This window comes from Triturus cristatus, chromosome 4_2, assembly GCF_964204655.1.
Source record: "Triturus cristatus chromosome 4_2, aTriCri1.1, whole genome shotgun sequence".
Lineage (NCBI taxonomy): Eukaryota > Metazoa > Chordata > Amphibia > Caudata > Salamandridae > Triturus > Triturus cristatus.
In genome coordinates this window covers 944,339,555-944,364,304 of record NC_140586.1, presented here as the reverse complement: position 1 = coordinate 944,364,304, position 24,750 = coordinate 944,339,555, and the positions used below count along the sequence as shown (strand labels likewise).

The window sequence follows — 24,750 nt, the reverse complement described above, 5'->3', positions numbered from 1 at the left end:
GAGGGCTTGAAGATGCACTCCCCACCCTTCCAAGGCTGTCGTGAGGATGAAACTTGGAGTGTCCACTACAAACGAACAACCTGCTGAGATGTTTGGTATGCGCGTCCACCATTGCAATGCTCTTCGTATCTGAGACATAATGTTGATGACATCGAAGGACCCTGAGACTTGCCACTGGTTGTCGAGTTCCTCCTGTAAGGGTCTCATTTTGAAGGAGTGCGGGGTGCACATGATTGGGGACTTATACGGAGATGGCGTTTTGCTGTCGTTTCAGGATCTGCAGGGGGCATATGACCTACCACGGGGGGACTACCTTTTGCATGCTGCCTTGGTGCGTGGGATCCAGAAGCACTGGGGGATGGGGCTGTCGGAACCCCCGATTTCCCAGGGATGTCAATACGTCACTATGGCGGCGGGTACGGTTAAGGCCATTACTTGTCTGTATAGACGGTTGTCCACGGAGAGGCTGGCACCCTTGGAGGTCTTGCGGGGTAAATGGGAGGGGGATCTTGGCAGGCCCATTCCTGAGACGACTTGGGCACAGCTTTTACGGCGGGCCTGGAAGGGCACGCGCAATGCTAGATTCCAGTTGATCCAATTTTACACCCTTCATAGGGCTTACCTCACTCCGGTCAAAATTCTGCGGTATTTTGGAGGCTCTCAGTCGCCATGTCCTCGATGCGGAGTAGAAGGGGCTGATTTTGGTCACATGTTCTGGTCCTGCCGGGGCCTGGGCTCGTACTGGGCGGATGTGGTGGCGTGTCTGAATCAGGTGACTGACCGTGAGTTGGAGGTGGAGATGGGGACTTGTCTTTTGTTGTGGTTTCCGCACACCCCCCGCACCAGGGTTACAAGCAAGTTTTGCGATTTGGGGCTGATACTAGCGAAGCGGGAGCTCACTCTGCATTGGAAGGCCAAGTCCAGCCCGAGTTTTCGGAGATGGAGGGGGAGTTTCCTGGCCTGGGCGGGAAGCGAAGGGACGCTTCGGCATCAGATGGCCAGGCGGACCGCTAATGAGAAGGCGCTGGATGTGGCGAGGGCGTGGGAGGTGTTGGTGGAAGAGCTGCGCTCCAGGGAGACGAGGAATGTGGAGGCTGTTGAGGATGGGGATTCTGTAGATGTGGATGGGGGAGTGGAGCCTGGGACGGGGTCGGCGGGGGCTGCGGGGGAGTGCATGCAGGACGGGATCACTTAGTTACACTCATAGAGGACTTGCTATCTGCACTCTACCTGGGTAGCGGTTGAAGAGCGCAGGTGGGAACAGGGCTGCGGAGGGAGGCCACGGCAGGGTCCTCTCTCTCGGGCTGACTACTAGCAGGGGTCTGCCCGTTCCCCCGGAGCGGGGACGTCTTAGGCCATAGGACCGGATGGAAGGTAGCTGCTGAGGACTTACTGCGGGCACACTGACTGGGGGGGTGGGGGTAGAGGGGGCGGCGGGTGGGGGATGTAGGGTAGGCATGCAGTGGAACGGATTTCTCCTGATGTGTATTTTGAGGGGGGATTCCTCGTCTGCTGGTCATATGTGTAATGTTGGTCTCTAAGACCCTGGGTGTGAAAACTTAATAAAATCTTTTACCAAAAAAAAAGGGTCTCATTTTGAGGAGACAGTTGGAAATTAGGGGAATAAAGGAAGACAGCATCCCCAGAAGCGATTTAAACTGTCGAACAGAAACGGACTTTTTTGTGCACAGGAGTTGCCAGTTTGGAAATCTGCTATTGTCTTTCGTTTGAGACACAAGCCCTTGTTTGCCGTATGTATATGATGGCCCCCAAGAAGGTCCTCACTTTAGAGGGGGTCAACTGAGACTTCTCCAGATTGATGGAAAGACCCAGAGACTGGAACAGAGACAGGCATGATTGAGTGTGTCTGGTTGCGACTGCGAACGACTGCGCCTTTATAAGGCAGTCGTCAAGGTAGGGAAATATTTGGACACCAGCTTGACCAAGATGTGCTGCCACCGGTACCAAGACTTTAGTGAAAACTCGGGGTGCAGAGCGAAGGCCAAATGGAAGGACTTTGAATTGGAAATATCTGCCAGCCACTCTGAAGCGCAGGAATTTTCTGTGTCTGGGTAGGATAGGGACATGAAAATAGGCATCTTGAAGGTCCAGTGTTGTCATGTAAACCCCTTGAGACAGTAATTGAAGCACTTTTAGGAGAAACAACATCCGGAAAGTTTGCTTCTTGAGGAACTTGTTGAGGGAACGAAGGTCCAGAATGGGGCACCACTCCCTCGAATTTTTCTTGATTAGGAAGAATCTTGAATAGAAGCCTGCACCCCTTTAAAGATTCTGTACACTTCGATCGCACCTTTCTTTAACATGAGATTGATTTGGCATAAACATTCCTAGAGATGGGCAGGAGGAGGACCTCTGGGGGGAGAATTTGGAGGGAATTTCACAAATTCCAGAGTGTGGCCTCTGGACACCATGTCCAAAACCCATCGATCTGTAGTTATTGCAGACCAATTGGAGAAGAAATGGGAGATCCGCCGTCCAACTTTGGTCGGATTGATGGGAAGAGCGGTTGGCAGTGGTCACTGGTTTTTTGAGGACTCTCTACTTCTGCAGGAGGATTTCCCTCTGTACTGCTTGTAAGAGGCAGCCTGCGGTTATCGAAACGACTGCAGTTGCAGGGAGGAGGAGTAACACGGTTGGCCCGGATAGAGTGGATACTGCTGGTATTGGTTGTAACCTCCCCAAGAGAAAGAGGAGGAACCACGACCCCTTGCATCACCAAAGGGCTGCTTTTTAAACTGTAGAGTGCCAAGAGAACATGCTGTGTCAGTGTCTTTCTTTATTGTCTGGAGCGCGTCATCGATGTGCTGGCCAAAAAGTGATTCGCCGTCGCAAGGCATGTCGATAATCTTTGTTTGTACTTCTTGCCGAAAAGAAGTAGCTTTTAACCAGCCTTGATGCCGGAGGACTGCTGCCCCCGCTAGTTGGCGAAAGACCGTGAAGGACACTGCACAATCGATAATCTCTGCGGAGATCCGTTCTCCCTCCTGAAGGATCTTCAAAGCCTGCGCTTTAGAGGCCTCGGGCAACATATCAATAAAGGGGGAAATGTCCGACCACATTTGCCTGTCATATCGGCCTAGAATAGCAAGAGAATTGCCGCCCAGAAAGTAGTTGCCGCCATGGTGGAAAACTTCTTTCCAATGGAATCAAGGCGTCTGCCATCTTGATCAGGAGGAGCCGATAACGGAGACGAGGGATTCCTGGCACAACATTGTACCGCCTGGGAGATAACCGAATCCGGCTATGGTTGACCAATAAGACAGGATGTGGACTCATCCGGGGTCTTGTCCTTCATATCCAGGCGTGGCAGGACTGCAGGAATGGAAGCAGGACTTTTCATGACCTTCAAACCGTCCTGCCCCGGACTTGTTTCTGTAGCTGGTCTTTGAAATCATACAAGAAACAGTTGTCATCCTTGGTGACTATAGCAAGTTGGAATCTCTTGGCCGCCCTATCCATGAGAACATGAAACCCACCTATGTCAGCTGGCGGAGAGTCAACAGGAATTGGAGTGGTAGCTGACGGAGTCTGAATTTGATAATTGTCCCACTCAGTAAGGAGGGATCTATCACCCAACTCCCATTCTTCTCAGTCGTCGTCAGTTGTGTGTGCGTCCTCCGGGTGATGACACATCGATGCCACCGGAGAAACCGGAGGGGGCGGCCCGATGATCGATGAAGGCAGAGGAAAAGGCGTCTGTAGAACAGATGAGGCCGGCTCCGAGGGAGGAAATCGGTTGTAGTAGACATCAAGCATATGTTGCAAATTAGAGATGAGAGACATGGGCATCTGCACAGTTGGATTCTCAAGTGGTGGTTGAGTATTAGGCTCAGGGTAATAATCATATCCTTGGTCATCATCAATATCTTGGCATTTGATGAGAAGTTCGGATGGAGTACGAGCAGCACGGAACCGGTCATCCTCTTCCGAATCCTCTTCATCAGCCCCTTAGTCAAAAAGCTCCACAGGAAGATTTGGAGAGGGTTGAATTGGCAATAGATTCAAAGAAGAGTTCCTACGTTGAAGTAGGGAAACATCCGTCATTCCTGAAGGCGGCAAAAGTGTTACTGAAGATTTCAAGGGGACTAGAGACATCAAAGCTGAAGGTGGAACCAAGGATGCCGCCAACGACTCAGCATTCGTCGACGAAGAGCGTGGTTGAAGTTCCATAAGGAAAGGCTTCTGTGTAGTCGGCGAGGCAACCGTTGACAAGGCAACCGTCAGCGAAGCACCCGCCGACCACAAGGCAACCGTCGATGAGGCAACTGTCGGCGAAGCACCGGTCGATGACGAGGCAACCTTAGACGACGAGGCATCCGTCGAAGCAGGTAGAGCCTTGAGAGCCATCAACCGTCTCGTCGGCGAGGAGGCATCCGTCTACGACCGACCGGAGACAGTCCTCTTTTTCGTCGACGACGAAGTGAGGGAGGTGGCAGACGAGCGAGGCTTCACCGACACCATGACAAACATCGACGGAGAGAACGCCGATGACATTATCATTGTCGGTTGAGGTGAAGAGAAGGTGGAAGTCATCGTTGTAGCAGTGACAACGGAAGTCTTCGTAGACGAGGGACCCATTTTTTTTGGAAAATGTATCTCAGGAAGAGACTTAGATGCCTGCGACTTAAGAGGCAGATCTCGGAGGGGTAGAGGGCATAGGTAGTCCCTTAGCAGGAGCCCTTTTTGAGGAAGAAGTCTGTTCTTCATGAGTAGAGGTGTGGTTTTTCTTGAGCACCTTAGCCTTAGGAGATATCATCTCTGCCTCACTAGCCCCCTTCTTAGAGATGACAGTCCTGAGAGAGGAATTACTCTCAACATTGGATATGGGATTATCCTTGATCTTGAGTTTCTGTAACCACAGATGTAGATGTCCCTCTCTGTCTCTTAAAGTCTTTTGAGGAAAAGTCTTGCAGATTTTACAATCTCTCACCTGATGTTCAGGGTGGAGGCAGTAGATACACTTTTTGTGGGGGTCTTCAGAATGAAGCCAGAGTTTCCCACAAGACTTACAGTGTCTGATGAGTGACCTCTTTGTAGTATAAAAAGCAATGAAGATATTCTGAATAGAAAATGTAGAGGTACTGAGCAGAGCTCAAGGAGACTCCCTTCACACGACATGCGGTAGAAAATCTGAGATCCTGAGCCTCTGAGGAGAAGGTTCCAGAGGGTGCTGTTGCCGGATTGGCCGGAGTTTGGACCATATCTAATGACTTGGAAAAGTCATTAAAGTGACAAGTTTTTTCCTATTAACGTCTATGCTACAATACTTCCTATTGCTCTTTTAGCTATGCTTTCGCTATGCTATTGCTATTCTATGTACCGTGGGACTCCCACTTTGACGACGGGGAATGATTCAAGCATGTGAATCTATGAAAGATACCCCAATACTGGAGAACAGCAGATTTCTCACTACTGAAGCTCTTACCCAAGTTGCTTTAGCCTTAGTCATCTCTCACATTGACTATGATAACTCTCTTTACTTTGGCATTCCGGCATATCAATCTAAAACACTGCAACTAGTGCTAAACCAGGCTGCTAGATTAATCTGTTGCCAGCAATGACATAATGCAGTATCTCACCCCTCTTATGAAAAAGTTACATTGACTTCTGGTAGTCGAACTAAGTGCATTCAAGTAGGGATGCCTCCTCTTTAAAGCGCTCCATGGCAACTGCCCAGTGTCTGTATCTACTCGGTTCCAGAGATATATCCACATTCGGGATCTTAGTTCTTCCCATTTGAATACCCTAGCTACTCTGTCCTTTAAAGGCTAGAAATTGGGGGGGCTAAGATTTGTGGTCCTGGCCCCTCTATTTTGGAATTCTCTCCCTCAGGACATTAGATCGATGATATCATATCCTCAATTTTGGAAACTCTTCAAGACCTGGCTCTTTCGCCAGGCTTATGAATGAATCACTTAGCGGCAGGACTCCCTTGTCCGCAGCGCCATGAAACCTTGTGGTGTACGCGCGCTTTATAAGTATTTTTAACATAACATTTAACATCGTCTAAATGGGACAACCTGGAAAGTCCACCTGCATTGGCATTCCCAGGTATGTGTTCCAATTCAAAGTCTATTCCCTGTAGGGAGATGGACTACTTTAGCCGTTTGGGATGTTCACCTTTCATTTGCATTAACCATCGGAGAAGCCTGTGGTCGGTTTGAACTAGGAAGTGAGAGCCAAACAGGTTTGACCTAAACTTCTCAAAGGACCAAACCACAGCAAAGGCATCCATCTAAATGGCACTTCAACGCTGTTCCCTGGGGATTAGCCTTCTACTGATGAAAGCCAGTGGCTGATCTTGACCTTGGTCATGTTTTTGGGATAGCACTGCTCCTATACCATGTTCAGAGGCATCAGTCTGCACAATGAATTGCTTGACATAATCTGCAGCTTTCAGAACAGGTGCAGAGCACATTGCTTCCTTCAGCGTGTCAAAAGCCTTTAGACAGCTCACAGTCCAGTTCACTATTTTTAGGCATTCTTCTGGAAGTCAGTTCTGTGAGGGGTGCCACAATGGTGCCATAATCCTTCACCAACCTCCTATAGTACCAAGGAAGCCAAGGAAGGCCCTCATTTGAGTCTGCGTAGTTGGAGCCACCCAGTCCAGAATGGTCGAGATCTTGGGTTGTAAGGGTTGAACATGGCCTCCACCAACAAGGTGACCCAAGTATGCAACCTTTCCCTGCCCTATCTGGCACTTGCATGCCTTGATAATGAGGCCTGCACTTCTCAGAGCCTCTAGTACTTTCCTAAGGTGGATCAGGTGATCCTGCCAGGTGGAGCTAAAGACAGCAATATTGTGTAGATATGCTGGATTCCAATCCAGCAAGGACTTAGTTCAGGAACCTTTGAAAAGTGGCAGGTGCATTTTTCAAACCAAAAGGGCATTACAGAACTGATAATACCCATCTGGGGTTGAAAATGCAGATATTTCTTTTGCTCCTGAGTCAGAGCTATCGGCCAGTACTCTGATGTGAGATCAAACATACTCAGATACTTGGCTGCTCCCAACCTGTCAATAAGTTCATCTGCCCATAGAATTTGGTATGCATCGCTTTTGGTCACAGCATTCACGCCCCAAGAGTCCACACAAAACCTAATTTCTTTCTTACCATCCTGGTTATGAGGCTTGGGGATTAAAACAACTGGGCAGGTCCAGGGGCTCTCAGAAGGCTTTAGAACTCCCAATTCCAGCATCATGCTTACTTCAGCTTTGATGCTCTCTTTCACATGTTCAGTCGGCCTGTATATTTTATTCTCAACAGGTAGGCTTTCATCAGCGTCTACATCATGGACACACCAGCTAGTCTGGCGAGAGGTCAAAAGAAGAGCTCAGCAAACTGAGTTAGGACTTGCCTGCAATCAGTCTCTTGATGGACAGGTAGGGTGTCTGACAAGACCACACCTTCCACTGACCCATCTTTTGGATTGTTGGACAGGTCAGGGACAGGTTCACTCTTTGCTTCCTGATCCTCATCTGTAACCATGGATGATCCTCTTGGGGTTCCTGTCAGAGCCATGGTCTACCAGGTAGGTGACCGCCCCTTTTCTTTCTAGAATAGGGTAGGGTCCACTCCACTTAACTTGCAGAGCCCTAGGAGCCACAGGCCCCAAAACCCACACCACCTGCCCTGGCTGGAACTCAACCATAGCAGTCTTTTGGCATTACCAGAGCTTCTGGAGCTCTAGGCTGGCCTAAACGTTTATGCTTGCTTTTTCCGTGTACTCATACATCCTGGAGCAAAAGCCAAGCACATAGTCCACTATATCTTGCTACGGTTCAATACGAGGTTTCTCCAATCCCTCCCTCACAAGGCACAGTGGTCCCGACAGGAACCCCAAACAGAAGCTAAAATAAGGAGGACCCCACTCTCCTCTGTGGCCCTTCCCAATAGGCAAACAGCAGGCATTGAAGTAAGATATCCCATCTTCTTTTGAGTTTTTCAGGAAGTCTTCCAATTATGCCCTTCGTGTTCTTGTTAAATCGTTCAACAAGGCCATTACACATAGCAGAGTGGCTTTGGCCACACTGACCAGGACTTAAGCAACGGGGGATTGGAGGTCCCACATTTGGACCCCTAATATTATGCAGTTCAATTGCAACACGCAGCTGGATGGCTCAACACAGTCCCTAGTGGGGAAATGCAGCTCTTGGCGGGAATGGTGGACACCTGTTGTCTTCCAGAGCTGTTAATGGAGGAATCAGGTACACCGAGAGATACTCCATATATTGTGCGACAGACGGCCAGAGTATGGCAATGGTTTGTAGTGAGAGTACTTAAGCACACACCATTCCATAGGGAACTCCCAATCTGGATATTAAAACCAATCAGGCAGATGGCACTCAGTATGTCCTTCCAGGCATGGAGGGAGGGGGATGCGAGCAATAGGGTGAATTGTACCCAGATGAGACTTATCGCCTTTAAACAAGCCCGCAAAGAGTTTGGTCTATGCCAGGGGCAATTTTTATAACATTTTTACAACAATGCTCTTCATGCAGCCTGCAATATTAAAAGCACTCGACTTTCAGGTATCTGCAGCTGCGTGCGTGTTATGGCTAAATAGTGGGCCGACCAACCTGAACCCAACAGCATGCACCGTCTAGCGACCTAGACTGTTTCTTTACACAATGTACAGACCAAGGTCGCTGCTCACTGTTAGCGATGTGAACAACAGACCGTTCTCATGTGAAGCAAAGTCGAGTAAGCATTTCTCACTTAATAACATGTGACTACAGTGTTGTGTGCAAAAGCAGCAAAAGCGGCAAGATGGCTTTCTAACATCTAACGCGGTTGTGCTAACTTAGCATTGTACATATATAGATAGCAATCTTCACTACAATGTCCTTGTTAACTTGCACCACTATTGGGTTAGCACAAGCAGCATCATGGACAGCGTCTAACACCACTACCACAAACGTTCATGAACATCCAAATCCTCGTCACCCAAACTACCCAAAAATGTGTTTCTAGATAAGCAACCAGCCCTGTAGTGCATGTCTCTGTGTACTAATTTGATGTCAAAGTTGAAAGTTTAAAAACAGCCTTAGCAACATTACAGGGGCCTTTCTGACACCATTAGCATTAAGGTTTCAAAGCAAAGGGCTGTGGTATGTGAACTTTAAAAGATGAATGCCCCCATGTCTTTTCAGGAAAATAAAAACTGGTGAAACCATTCAGAAGAATTGGTGACATCATAAATCATGTAAGAGGGCAGTAAGCTCATTCCGTACCCTCAGAAAAACAGAGCGCACTCTATGAATGAGAGGTACTGCCTGAGCTTTAAGTTTGATACAATGCTCAAACCATTCACTGCTCCCACTCGGTAAACATCAGGAGAATATAGTAAAGTTTTCTTAATGTCATTGGCATCAAAATCTACATTAGATACAGGCATGGGATTTATATTGGAGCTGGTAAGCTGTTTCTCACATCTCTACTTTTCCCAAAGGCTACATCACACAAAATCTTGACGGGTAGTCCTGAATCCACCATTCCATTTAACAACACCGTACAAGCATGAACCATACACAAGGGGCACATTACCTGTCACATGAAGGTGGAACTATGGAATCAATTGCTAAACTAAGTTATTCCCTCTGGGGACATTCTTCCTCATTAACATCAATTGTGCCAACTTTTACAGTAGTGCATACACTCACGCTGCTTGTAAATGCCTCAACACTGCAACATTTTCCTTGGTCCGGGCATTTCCCATTACTTCTCAAGTGTGCCTTGAACCCACACCTGTAGCAACTGCCATGATGAGCTTTCTGAGCCCAATTCCCATTTGTTCTGTCTCTGGAATTCACATAACGACCCAGAGCAGTCCCAATCAATCAATCAATCAATCAGTGATACTTGTAGAGCGCGCTACATACCCGTAGGGTCTCAAGGCGCTGGGGGGGGGGGGGGGGGGGGGGGGTGCCGCTACTGCTCGAACAGCCAGGTCTTCAGCTTCTTCCTGAAGGAGAGGTGGTCTTGGGTCAGGCGCAGGTCGGTCGGGAGGGAGTTCCAGGTCTTGGCGGCCAGGTAGGAGAAGGACCTTCCTCCTGTAGTCGCTCTTCGGATGTGGGGGACGGCGGCGAGGGCGTGGTTGGCTGATCGGAGGTGGCGTTTGGGAGCGTAGAAGTTGACTCGGCTGTTGAGGTAGCTCGGGCCTTGGTCGTGTAGGGCCTTGTGTGCGTGGGTGAGGAGGCGGAAGGTGATTCTTTTGTTGACGGGGAGCCAGTGAAGGTCTCTCAGATGTCCGGAGATGTGGCTGGTTCGTGGGATGTCGAGGATGAGTCTGGCTGAGGCGTTCTGGATCCGCTGGAGTCTCTTCTGGAGCTTTGAATGTGACTCACTGGTGATGCGCCCTCCTCAGAGGTCAGTGCCTTGGATGAAAGCGTGGAGCGCTCTATGCTTTTAGGAAAATTCACCTCTCGGGGAGAGTTGGGTTCCTGCAGCTCAGTAATCTCTCCTGCAAATTCTTAGAGAAACAGTTAAACACAGGCTCGTCTCTGCTATACACATCCACTCTGTTCTCAAATTTGCTTGGAGCTGTCAAAATGCAAAGAGCTGCAATATATTCCACCACACTTTCCTGACTACCTTGTTTTAAAAAGTTGAGACATTCAAGCGTGATGCGTGGTTCATCTCCAAACTGAATTTTTTAGAGGTTCTGTTGCCACACGATACTCGTCCCATATTCCACTTTGTCCACAGGGTGCTTCAACCCTGGTAGGTTATCAACTGCCTATTTGCAGATAATTTCTAAAAACTCTCCACTAGTTTCTGTAAGAAATTGAATTATTTTTTGTGGTGAAAGAGAAAAAAATCACAACCCCTGTCAGAGTAAATTTTCAACGCAATTAAAAGTAACCTGGAGTCAACCCCCTGGTACCTAAGGCACGGAACAGGCAGGCTTAACTTAGGGTAATATGTCAAATATTTATGCAGGAACCAAAACACAAAGTCAAAATGCAAAACAATAAAAAACCCAAACCAAAATAGAAAAATAAAGTAAAATGTAATGAACAAAATTACACTAAAATGACAAAACCCAATAAGCGAAATCTGAGATATGAACTGTAACGCTTTAAGTAGCGATAGTGCCAAGAATCACAAGGTGCCAATGATACTCCATTGTTGCGGAAGACCGAGGCGTAAATTGTTAGTGGACGCTATGGAAGTCAGGTCGGATATACCAACCAGGTTCGTGCTGGTCAAAGATTTTACCTTTGACTTTAGTCCTTTAAGTCTTCTTCCATAATAGGAATGCACTTCTATAGCCACCCAGAACCTCAGGGGAAGCACTTAGAGCCTCATATGGTGTCGGTCAAGGACCAACAGCCGGGACCAGTCAAGGCCATGCCACTGGTCAGCTGGACAGTTGCAGCAAAGGCCTTTTTAGTGTTCTGTATCCTTGTAGGTTGAACAGGAGGTCAGCCTTATGACCCTACGAGTCTACTTCTTGGTCCAGAGTACAAGAGGAAGCAGATCCAGTCCTTCAGGGCTTTTTTCAGACCAGTGAGAGGAGGTCCTGTCGTCTTCTGCTCTTCCTCAGGTCTAGGAGTGCTCTCAAGTGGGTGCCTGCACATGCCACATTTATGCCGGCACAGGCTATTACATGGGAATGACTCCTACGCATGCCCAAACCAATGGAGTAAAAGTTCCCCGGCACTTTAAGCATTTTTAAGATGACAAACTTCTTCAACCACTCTAAACCTGGCCTTTGATAGATAAGGGTGTCCATGGGGCATGTACTATGGCAGTGCTAGTGTCCTTCCACATCTAACCCTAAGATACTGTTTGAGGCAGACACTGTACCCCCAATAAATCCGGACACAGATGTCTGATAGGACAAAAGCAGGTGCCTTTTGAGGTTTGGAGGTTGGGGGGTGGCTAAACAGCTCCAATCCCCATTTTCAACAATTTCGTCTGCTCGGGTGGGCTTCCTGGGGCCTCTGATGGTTCGGAGGGTCTGCCGCACATACCCCTTCCCTTTATGAACACTGCTCCGGGGGAGGGATCCCCAGGACTTATAGTAAATAAATGCGACCCAGCTACCATTTGTTTTTAAAAACTCTTTTTATTAAACAAAAGCTCTGAACAAGTCTTACACACATAGGACAACGATTATACATGTTCCAAAACTGAAATCTCTTACTTCTCAGGTAGATTTCCTTCTCATGCATCCTGGAGATCCCAGAGCTGCCGGGATCCAAGGCTACTCATAATCCACTATCCTACCCCGCCTTCCCACACCCCTTTCAGTAACACCTATATGTCTTCCAGAAACTCCAGATTTTTCCACATTTATGTGGACACCCTCTGGCATTACATATCACCTTCTCGGCACCAGTCCAAGTCATTTTCTCTTTCCAATAAATCCAGTGTTTGTCTCACTCCCCACTTCCTGCCGATATTCCGTTTTGCCACCATCACAGCTACTTTCAACCATATAGCCGCATATTTGGGCCATTTTTCCTCCCCAGCAACACACAATAGCAGCCATCTTGGCTCGGTTGGAATTTCAATCCCAGTGACCTCAGACATAACTCTCGTCACCGCCTTCCAAAAGTCATTGATGTATTTACATTCCCAAATGATATAAAAGAAGGAGCCAAATTCACCACATTCCCTAGCACAATATTTGGACAAACCCTGCCCCAGTCGATGCAGTAGTGCTCTAGAGGCATATGACCTGTGGAGTATACGTAGTTGAATCAAACTGAATCTGGCCCTTATGGCAACCTCCCGTGGGCTCTGTACTGCCTCTTCCCAGTCGTCATCTCTAATAGGCCTGCTTTTCCTTCCCAGGCCGCCCTCAAGGGGTCTACCGGGTTAGGAGAGTTGTACATTATTTTCTTGTATGTCAATGAGGTAGTCTTTACCACCATTGGGTCCATCAATAGTGTATCTGTAATCAGGTAGGGTCTCTCCCTCTCTAAGATATTGGCGTAGGGCGTGACTTAGTTGCATATGTTTATATCTTTTAGTGTCCACCATTTCATATTCACTTTTTAGCTCTTCGAAAGTAAGCGGTTTCTGTCCTCTCCATATGTCTTACAACCTTTCGATTCCCAGCAATCCCACATTTTTTAAAGGTCCCTCTCAGGGCCTTCACCTCTGTCAACTGATTGCTATCCCACAGTGGAGATCTTCCTGTCAATTTCCTTTCCCAACCAGTGTGTTTTGACGCTTCCCTCCAAACTCGAACCACCGTCTGTGTACGTGGGGGAAGCTGTTTTTCCCTACTTCTGCAGTACAGCGCCACTAGATATCCCCTTTCCCCAACAGCCCAGTGGTCTGCCCTGAAGGCCGGGTCTCCATGATCAGTAAATGCCCAGTCTTTCACCACCATCAACTGTGAGGCCCAGTAGTATTTGCCTCCTTAATATACTCTCCTTTGGAGCTTACAGAGAGCTCTTCTAGAACTGCCTCCAGATGAGTTTTTGCAGCTCACTATTTATATCTTGCAACAACTTCTTGGGTATCTTGTATGGGGTATTCTGTAAAACATAGTAACCTGGACAGTGACATCATTTTGAAAATGACCGCCCTACCCATCAGGGACACTGTTAGTTTCCTCCAGTGTTCCATGTCGTTGCCCAGCCGCTGTTATTTGGGGATATAAATTGTCTGATAGGAAATCTTCCTCTGTGGATATCTGAATACCCAAACATGTGAACCTTGTTTTAAATATTAGTGGGGTGGTGTCTACCAATCGCCGAAGGACCGTACCCGCCAATTTGAAGATGAGGGACTTAGTCCAATTTATTGTGTATCCCGAATAACTACTGAATAATTGGAATATATGGAGCACCCTATGCACTGACCTATGTGGGTGGATCAGGTAGAGGAGTATGTCATCAGCGTATAAGGATATTCTGTCCTCCCAGTCTCCCCCTCCTGGAACTCCTTGTATTATTGGGTCGTTACGGACCCATGTGGCTAAGGGCTCCAATGCCAGAGCAAAGATCATCGGTGAGGGCAGAAATCCCTGACGCGTACCCTTTCTAAGCGGGAAGGAGCGAGACACCTCTCCGTTAACTCTCACCCTTGCCGGGGGGTCTTGTTAAAGGAGTTTCACAGAAGTTGGGTCCAAAGCCTAGCCTTTCCAGGGTGGCAAATAAGAATTGCCATTCAATACTATTGAATGCCATTTGGGCATCCAATGAAAGGAGCACCACCTCCTCATCTTGTGTCTTTTTGGTCCAGTATAGCTTTCGAAGGTTGGGCCGTGTGCCCCTATGAGGCATAAACCCTGACTGATCTGGATGGACCACTGTGGAATTGACCACCCATAGTCTGGTTGCTAGTTTCTTCACCAGCACCTTTGCCTCTGTGTTTAGCAAGGATATCTGCCTATACGACCTACACTCGACCGCCGAATTACCTTTTTGGGGATCACCACTATGGTGGCTGTGCGTTGGTCCAGGGGGAGTTCCCCTTTTTCTCTTGACTTAAGGTACATATTTAAAAGATGGGGAGCAACTTTACTTGCTACACTCTTGTACAGTTCTCAAGTTTTTCAGCTTCTCTATTTTGTTCTTTTCTATGACTGCCTATTTGTGCCTGAGCGTATCTTCTGATCACTGTCTTGTAAGCCTCCCACAAAGTGGAGGCTGATTCCACCGAGCCCTCATCATCTCGAAAGTATTGTGTAGTATGTATCTGTACCTTTTGCATGAACTGCTTGTTTCTGAAGTGCCATGGCAGTGTAGTGTTTCTCGTTGGTCCCTTTAACTGCACTGTGACTGGGGAGTGGTCAGATATAGCACGCGCGGTGTGTGGTCTTCCAAAATTGTCCCACGTGTGATTTGAATGTGAAGATGTAGTCTAGTCTGGAGTGGCTTTTATGTGCCACGGAGGTATGTGTGTACTGTCGACTCGATAGATTATGAACCCGCCACAGGTCAATCATTCCCATTGCTGCTATAAATCCCTATAGTGGTTTGCTTCAGAGTGTCCCCATTGCCTCCCATTGTCCCCATTGTCATGGACCCCCATTGCGGGTCCATGACTGCATTCATATCACCCCCAAGAATGGGCATGCCTATGGGCAACTCAAGTATGGTGTTTCCCAGTAGTGTAAGGGTATCACTATGCAGCCTCGGAGGAATGCATACCGAGCAAAGGTTCAGAGTTTTCCCTTCCCAAGTGCCAGTGATTGCTGCATACTGTCCTAGCTTGTCGAGCCAACAAATATTCACTATCAGTGAGACGGATGCCTTAATTAGAATCCCTGCTCCCCTTGAGCCGGAGGTATACCCCGCGTGCATGTGCAACTTGTACCCATATCTATCCATTGCTTTTCAGTGATTGCTAGGTGGGTCTCCTGGAGCGGCACAACGCCTGGGCCATGCCTATGAAGGTAGTGCAGCACCAGCGTTCACTTCACCTTACTACCCAAACCATTGACATTCCACGTCAAAATTCTAAGTGCCATCATGGAGAGTTGGTCATGTTATGGTGGGTGAGAACTCTCAACCCCTCGCGCCCCCAGCTAATTAAGTGCATCTCTTCAGCGCCCTGTGTCCACCTCCATGGAATCGTTTCATGTCTCTGACGGTTCTCATCGATGTGCCCTCCTGTATTACTGTTTTTCTTCGCTACGAGCATAAAAGTAATAACTACTGTAACAATCACACCCACTTGATGGGGTTCTATCCCTCTAACTTGCACCCCCCCACCCTGCTTCCCTGCTTGACTGGTCTAAAACTACCCTCCTCCCCAACCTGCAGAGCCTGTCGCCCCACAGAACTTGCTTAATGCTAGGGTAGGCTGGAGTCTCTCATCTGCCACATTCTCACCTGCGTTTCCAGCCCACTGTAACTTATGAAGTTTTGTTTCATTGCACAGTGTCTTGGTTAAAATATCTCTTCCCATCGTCATCTATATTTCGTTGCTCCCCCCCACCCTAGGGCCCCCCCGACCAATCCAGTAACCGCAAGGCTACTGGAGTGAAGTCCATTCCTCGCTGCTCCCTGTTCGGAACCTTTGCGCAGGCGACGCATCCTATAGCCAGTCTTGTTTCCCGCGTAGTCACTCAACGCCATTTTCCACCAGGCCAGTTCTCGCCTCTCTTTCGGCTTCCCACGAGCCCGGGGGCCTCCGCTGGTCCTTGACTTTTGCAGTCTTCTGTTTCACTACTCGCCATCCTTCCAGCCACTCCCAGGCCTCTTGTGGCTTGCAGAAGTGCCAAGACTTACCCTCTGCCATTATCTGCAGCTATGCCGGGTAGAACATCATGTATTTTATATCCTTGGCTAGCAGCTCTTTCTTCACTGCCTCAAAGCTGCGACGCAACTTTTGAACTTGGAGTTTAAATTGGGAAAAAAGCGGATCGTTGCATTCTCGTATTTATGGTCTCCATGAGTTCTTGCCGTTTGCAATAGCACGTCCCTGTAATTAAGGATCTTGGCATTATTGCTTGGGGGGAGGGGGGGCGCTCTCGGTCTCGGTTTTGGGACCGGGGCTCTGTGTGTCCATTAAATGGTGAAAAAGTTTGACATCCGTTTACAGAGAGGGTGAGGAAGCCGCCTGTGTGAGGTGAGACGGTATTGGTACTTTTAGTCCTCTCACTCTTCAATGGGAGTTAGCTATTGCTTATGGCTTTCCCTGACAGTGCTCTATGGATAACTCATGCTCCTGCAGTTAGCAGATAATTAATTTCCAAGTTCGAGGGCTCTCTGAGAGGCACAGTAACAAGAGCTGGCTCACAACTTTGTGTATTAAGTTTATGTGCATTCTAGTGGTGTAGCAAAACTTGAGCCCTCCCCCACTCCCTCCCTGCAAAAAACTTGGACGCCCTCCTTCCCCCAGACTGTCAGGACCGCTCAGGCCAGAATGAATTAAATGAAGGGTGTCAAGTATTCATATTGTAACCTCGAATTGCATATAGTTTTGTATTATCATGCTTCACATTCTAATCATGGCAAAGTGCAATATGTAACTTGCTTTTTATGCGCAGACTTTCATTCACTGCTCTGGGTAAAAGCAGCTTGTTCTGGTAATCCTTCCCTAACTTTCCAGAAGTGTCAGAGGCAGATAGGCACATTCTTGGTTACGGAGTGAGTCTGTTTTTGCAAAATTTCTTCCTTGAGTCTGTTTATTCTGAAATGTATGATGACAAGAGGCTAAGATAAGATTCTACTTGTACTTGGGGGGCCAACTGCACCTCCGGTTACCTCCAGTAAGTCCCACATAGTTGGATTGCTAAAACGTCTTTGGAGTCCACGCCCCCGTTTCTCCACCACTCTGCAAACGCGTCTCCTAGCAGACTACGGGATGGGGGATATAGTCCACTTTACTCCTGAGGGACTTTGGGGGCCAAGAACCCCTCCTGGTACCTCCTGTAAGTCCTATGCAGCGGAACTCCTGAGCGCTGGTCGGAGGCCCAGCACCCTTTCTCCACTACTCTACAAACGCATCTACTAGTTAAAGAAGTGTTTGCAATGTAATAAGTTTTGCAATTGCGAGAGTTAGAGCTATTGTAAAAATGTTAAAGTTTTCTACTAATGTTTTTGGGAGAGGAGTGGATGTACGTTGTGCGTAGTGGAATTAAGTGGATAAGTTGTGCAGTGAAATTATGTGGATAGAAAGTATGTTGTATTCAGTGTGTAGGAATTATGTAGAGTGGGATTATGTGTTATGGAGAGTAATTATGTGCTATGGTAGTCTTTGTTGTGGAGTGGTACCCTCAGGTTGTTGCAGGGATTCTGCTCATGCACAGAACTATGCGCAGGAAACCAGGACCTCAGTGAATTGTGGTGTACCAAAAACTCACCTCAGTACCCAGAACCCCAATCCGACTAGCATCAGTGTCCCATTCGTTATCCGTATTTTCTCGGAGCTCCCAATGTATAGACAACCCAGAACAAGCGACTTAGAGTACTCTCAGGAATGGTGGGAATCATAAATACCTGTTCGTTATTATTCTCATATCAGTCCATAACTAGAGTAATCAGAGACACTGTAAAGTTTAAAATGTTTATTTTATAAATTACGTGTCCTAAGATGCAGTACTTTGGCTTACATAAGCAGACAAATGATTAAAATTAAAACCATCAGCATTGTTACAATACCATAGAAAATGAAGGGAGAAATCATTGTATAAATAACAGTGGAATACAGCCACCTTCCCTTCACTAGTAAGCTAGTGTGATTAGACTAATAGAAGGTCTCTAGGTTTGAATGGGGAACCCCATACCGTAAAGATCAGCTTAGGCGAATCACATCACAGGATCAGCTTTGCTCTGCGCCTGGAAAGGTTATTCTCCAGAATGTGTTTCTAACGCATGCAAAACAGTAATATTAAAGGCTCTCTACATTGAGGTATCTGCAGCTGTGTGCGTGTTATGGCTAGAGAGTGGGCCGATCAACCTGAACTCAAAAATAGGCATTGTCTGGCGGCTCAGACTGTTTCTGCACACAATGTTCAGACCAAGGTCGTCGTGCACGTCTAGGGATGTGAACAACAGACAGTTCTCATGTGAAGAAAAGGCAAGCAAGCAGTTTTCAAATAATAACATTTATCTGTAGTGTCGTGTGCAAAAGCAGCAAAAGGGGCAAGATGGCTTTTCTAACATCTAATGCGCTTATGCTAACATAGCAATGTATGTATCTAAATCGCAGTCTTCCTCATTTCCATAGAAGTTCAACTATGAACTCAGTGAGACAAACAAGCATTGGCATAGCCAATAGGTCTCGCCTTTGGGACCATATAAGTGTTTAGGCAGAGTTATTGCTTTGGCAATGTTTTAAAATATGGCAGCCAAGCGGACAGATATGCCGAAGTAGAAAAGAAAGCGTTTGATGTACCAAACGATTGAAGATATTGTTAGTGTGGAATAAAATGATACAGAGGACCTTATGTTTTAATAAAATGTCTGGTGTTTTCAAAATATCAACATTCAAGGCTGAGGGACTGAGACGGTGCTAAGAGCAAAATACACAAAGTTTGACTGTAGCAAAGTCCTGTGTTTTCCTTGTGTAGTTTTTAATATTTTTACTAACCCCCTCTCACATGTCCAGCGACTGTGTGCGTTGTGTTGTGTCTGTATTAACATATTGCTTTAGCATAAACCTTTGTGAGCTAAGGTCCTGCAATGCACATTAGTGGGCATTTTGCAAAAGCATGTTGTTGCTGAAAGCGTTTGACCTAAAAAGGTGATGTGTGAAAATGCTTGAATAAATCTGAAGATGGGTGGAGTCCGAACATGCATCTAGACAACAACAAACACAAAATCAAGCCTTGTGTGTAAAGCAGTGAAGGATGTCTGACTTTGCATAACTTTTATCCAGAGGCAGGTAAATGAGTTAGATCAGAATGGTCCTTCAAAAACCTGGGGCATGCTGGCTTATAAAACAAGCAGGATAAACATTTTAAAAACGACCAACTAAATAATATGACCTGCACACTACTGAAAAGGTTCCTGTGCCCCCCACCCAAGAATATGTCAAACTGCTATGAAACTTCTGCAGTCTGTGCAATCTACAAGCCCTTAACCCCTGTGAACATGAGCCCAAAGAAACAGAAAGTGAAGGCTCTAGCAACCTTTTTATAAGATACATCACTATTTAAAGGGCATTTATCGCTTGGACCCATCCACTGCTCAAAGTTAATTTAGCTTTAGTCAAACTTAAGATAGAAGAAGGCAGAATAGCTAATACAAACGGTCGAATTTGTAAAGTACTTGCACACGAAGAACAAGGGTTTTCATGGCTGCCAGTGTTCAGGGCGTTTAGCAATTAAAAACGGACTTTGAAACTGGATCCCTATATTTGTGCCCTTAAATGTACTGGCTTAAACACTTGTGATTTCTCTACAATTACTGTAAAAACCCTTATGGTAATTCACACCAGTGATGGGAATACCCATTTACATTCAAGGGCTACTTCTTCACGTGGTCCCAAAGAGTTTCTACTTTTTCCAGGATATACATATCAGAGGGTAATGGTAGTGCAAATCTTTCAAACAGGTCATAAATGTGTTACAGACAACAATCACATGTGCCCATTGTAATTACCATTTTACGTGAAAGGGTATACTCAGCTGCTGAAAAGCCAAAGAAAAGAAAAAGTGGTTAGAGGTGAGATCAGAGTGTGAGGGGGTATGGCAAAGGTCAGGACATGCAAGGAAGCACATGCAGTACAGAAAGAACAGACAACGATAAAGAAGAGGGAGATGGTATGGGATGCATAATTTCATAAAAACATAGGGGGAATAAATAGCACAAGTGTATAACAGTGAGACACAGCAAAGGTAAGTAGTGTGAAGGGAAGAGCAGGGTAGACAATCATAACTGCCTCTCGCCACATACCCGAGTAATGTTAAATTCCGTGACATGTTCTTACTTGAAACATTTTCAAATTGTAATTACTCCGACAATCACTGAGCTGATGCTGCTAACTGAAAAAACTGGCAAAGCCAATAGGTCTGCCTGGTTTTAGGTGGGGTTATTGTTGTGTCATGTCTTCATGCAAAACCACAAAACTCAAAGAGGCGCCCAAACAGTGCCACGCACAGACTATTTCACGCGTTTTAAGATCACATAGACCAAGCCTCTTGGAAAGGATTACTAGTTACGTTTCTTTTGCCAGCCCACGTTTAGAGACTGCCCTCCCCACCTTTGTAATACCACTTAAAGCACTGGGTGATCCGCTGCAAAAGTTTAATATTTTTAAACAACAAAGTACCAACACAAACTAAATAAGCCGGATTAGTGAACAAAAGACACAATTGATGGACGGAATGCATGGACGGAATGCAGAACAAATGAAAACATGTATGTATATGACATTGTTCTGCATTCTGTCCATCAACTGTTGTTTTTGGAACAGTGAAAAGGCATTGCCCAGACTGTGCAGTTGGATTATTCCCAGTAGTGGATTCTTGAACACTGAAGGATAGGCAGGTCGCATGCAAGTGTTGGAGGCACACATGTTCAAAAACAGAAAGTGTTATGTTTTATGATGTGTGTACATACGTTTGACCGGTGATCGTTTCCTTTGGAGTTGCTGCGTCCCAAAAACAAGAGCCACACAGGAGGCGATTGAGTCCCAAGCATGAATCACTCCACCGTTCATTCACTCTGCTCCATGGACAGACAAGCCTGTGGAGAAAGGAGGGAGTGGGTAAGGTTTGCTGACATGTTCCTTCATGGTTTAAGACACTTCTCGTAACAAGAAACATAATGCAGTGGGTGACATGCCCAAACAAGCATTGCCCGCTGTGAGAAGTTGGCCTGGCATATGCTGGTCACTAGTTATAGTGGCCACCTTGCACCAGTCCAATTCGACTCTTATGGTAGATAGGTTTAAGACAACCTTTTAAAAAAAGCTATCCTAGTGGTAGCTGTGGAGAGCAGCCTTCAGGCTAAGTCTCTGAGGAATGTAAAGCAGCTTGTTTTACCTTATGATCTCTTGAATTACCAAATGAAAGGACACCACACAGGTATATATATCAAATATATATGTATTTATTTCTAGACACACTCTACTAATCTCTTTATGAGATTAGAAGCCAGGAACACATTCAAATATCAATGTTTCACAATAAGTTAAGCACAAATATGGCTGGAGCCCTAGGGGCGTACCAGACCATATACTAAAAACTGGGTTAAGAAGGTTGACTTGCAAAATGACAAGGCCTAGGGCCTGGGGAATCACTGGGGCTTCACTACTGCAGCGATAGCAGGTAAGTAACAGGCCCACGGGAGACGCGTGCAGTGTGTGAACACAGCCGCGGGTTCCCTATTGATTACAATGGAGCAAGTCGCGGTTTGATTTTTAAAGTTTTAGGGTACTTCGAGGAAGTCTACAAGCAAGCCACTTACAAGGTAAGTAATTCGAGGGCCAACACGCACTAGGGCACCTGAGTGCACGAGTTACCTCACCCAGGGAAGCCAGGTGCATAGGTGTCTTTTGGTGTCGGGTCGCGTCGCTGTTTTCTATGGAGACCAAAGAAGACTTGCTGCTTGCGTCGACTGAAGAAGTGTCCGGTGGAACCCAAGGGTGGATTCAAGATCGAGATGACCTGAAAATTGAAGGGACAGTGTTCAAAGTCACTTGCCAGTGACCGGTGGCCAGGAAGATGGCTGACCACGGATGTCGGGTGATTTCAGGTCGTCGGTGGTGTTTTGACTCTTCACTCACGAGGTCCAGGAGAGATCGACGATGACCAGCAGCTGGATTTGGAGTGTCCCACGACGTCTGCACCTGACTGAGGTGTCGGCAACTGGATTGGAGCCAACAAGCCTTGGCAAAAGCAAGTCTTGTGGAAATCGAAGAAGGTCAGCGTTGCAGACCAGCAAGGTCTGATGGACTCACCCAGCGAGGGTGAGTGAGAGCAGGCCTGGAGCAACCAGGGGAGCCCTTTTAGTCGATAAGAAAGTCTTCGGGGGACCCACAAGCCAACGGGCAAGTGATCACGAAGACGCCTCTTGAGGAAATGCTTAACAGGAGCCCGCGGTCACTCAGGACAGGGTAGGCCTCTGATTTTCGCTGCAAAACCAGCTGCAGAGGGGTCCTGCTCATGTAGAGGCACCCCCTCACATAGTAAACCAAGCACCCTGCCCTCAGGATTGATAGGGCCTGCCATAGGGGTGGCTGATAGGTTTATATATGTGTGTATGGTGAGATATAGAAACCTATACCTCAGTGAGGAGTGCTAACACTACCTCACCCAGGCTGCAGAAGCAGGCCTGTGGTGTCAGATTGAGTCTGCTTCCCAGGGGTGGCATAATACATGCTGCAGCCCCTGGTAGGCCTGTGAAGTGCCTATGCCCTAGGTACCTAAGGTACCATATACTAGGGGCTCATAAGGTACCACAGTATCCAATCACTAGTGCATCTAATATGCACACCAAGTCGTTTAGAGAGAAGAGAGAGACTGGGGACGTGATTAGCAGGGACCCAGCCAGACTATAGCCAGAAACCAGTGTATACATCAGAAAAAAAGTGGGGGCAACATAAGTGCAGATCCTACTCTCTTACAGCCGCGCGGCAGTATAATTAACGCAGCGTGGCCGTGAAAGCGAAAGTCATCGCGATCAGTGTGAAAGCGAAAGTGATCGCGATGACGCGCTAAAGCACGCGAGGAATGCGCGCGCTTGTGCTGGAACTGGAATTATGCGACTGTTTGGCTGCACCGACTTTCGCACAATTATACATTTTCCGCATTAGCCACATAATCCATCATCTGCTCCCTAATCTACAGATTTGAACAAAAAAAAAAGCCTTGTTTCTAGCTCAAACGTTACCAAAAATGCAGCGAAAAGTGTTACAGCGCTCTTTGCAAACCTAGAACCTATTGCTAAATATGGGTGTTAAATTGGTACTAATGGTGTGCAATCCACTCTTGCTTCCTTCTGCGCCTTTCTTACCTCTTTCTGCATTTCTGTTGCTTCTTTCTGCACATTTCTTTCGTTTTCTGAACTTCTCTTGCCTCTATCTGCAAATCTCTTCTACTTTCTGCATCTCTGTTGCCTCTTTCTGCACCCTTCTTACCTCTTTCTGTACCCCTCTTGCCTCTTTGTGCACCTCTCCTACCTTTCTGCACCTGCTTGCCTCTTTCTGCACTACTCTTGCTTCATTCTGTACCTCTTTTGCAAATTTCTGTATCCCTCTTGCCTCTTTCTGCATCTTTCCTGCCTGTTTCTGCACCTCTCTTGCCTCTTTCTGCACATCTGTTGCTTCTTTCTGCACATCTCTTGCCTCTTTCTGCACCCCTCTCGCCTCTTTCAGCACCTGTTGCTTCTTTCTGCACTTCTCTTGCTTCCTTCTGCACCCCTCTTACCTTTTTCTGAACCTCTATTGCCTCTTTCAGCACCCCTCTTGCCTCTTTGTGCACCTCTCTTGCCTCTTTCTGTACCCCTCTTGCCTTTCTGCACCTCTGTTGGTTCTTTCTACACTGCTCTTGCTTCTTTCTGCACCTCTTTTGCAAATTTCTTTATCCCTCTTCCCTCTTTCTGCACCTTTCCTGCCTGTTTCTGCACTTCTCTTGCCTCTTTCTGCACCTCGTTACTTCTTTCAGCAATTCTCTTGCCTCTTTCTGCACTTCTCTTGGTTGTTTCTGCACCTCTTGCGTGTTTCTGCACCTCAAGTGCCTCTTTCTGCACTACTCTTGCCTCGTTCTACACTTAACTTGCCTCTTTCTGTACCTTTCTTGCCTGTTTGTGCACCTCACTTGCCTGTTTGTGCACCTCTCTTGGCACCTCTGTTGCTTCTCTCTGCACCTCACTTGCCCCTTTCTGCACTTCTCTTTCTTTCTGCACCCCTCCTGCCTCTTACTGTACCTCTCTTGCCTCTCTGTGCACCTCTCCTACCTTTTTCTGCACCCCTCGTCTCTTTTTGTACCTCTCTTGGTTCTTTCTGCACTGATCTTGCTTGTTTCTGCACCACTGTTGCTTCTTTCAGCAATTCTCTTGCCTCTTTCTACACTTCTCTTCCTTTCTGCACCCCTCCTGACCCTTTCTGTAACTTTCTTGCCTCTTTCGGCTTCTTTCAGCACCAGCACCTCACTTGCCTCTTTCTGCACTTCTCTTACTTGTTTCTGCACCTCTCTTGCGTCTTTTGGCACCTCTCTTGCTTTTTTCTGTACTTCTCTTGCCTCTATCTGCACTTCTGACTTAGAGGTAGTTTTAATCCCCCTGCCCTATTATGTACTAGGGCACAGCTTTCCAAACTTTTCATGTTGGTGACACACACATTATACATTCCTGCTTTAGTGACACAG

General features: G+C 47.0%; 1 protein-coding gene across 4 annotated transcripts in view; it reads right to left on the bottom strand.

The window, feature by feature from the left end:
* Window positions 1–24,750, bottom strand: part of LOC146839023 (uncharacterized) — a 432,821-nt gene that overhangs the window by 15,965 nt on the left and 392,106 nt on the right. For 3 of the 4 annotated variants that reach the window (XM_085603054.1, XM_085603055.1, XM_085603056.1), the window contains one exon: window positions 21,002–21,127. The gene's annotated coding sequence lies outside the window, so the exon portion shown is untranslated. Of the gene's footprint in view, window positions 1–20,041; window positions 20,071–21,001; window positions 21,128–24,750 lie in introns of all 4 variants that reach the window. The other variant, XM_085603057.1, reaches the window with a different exon arrangement.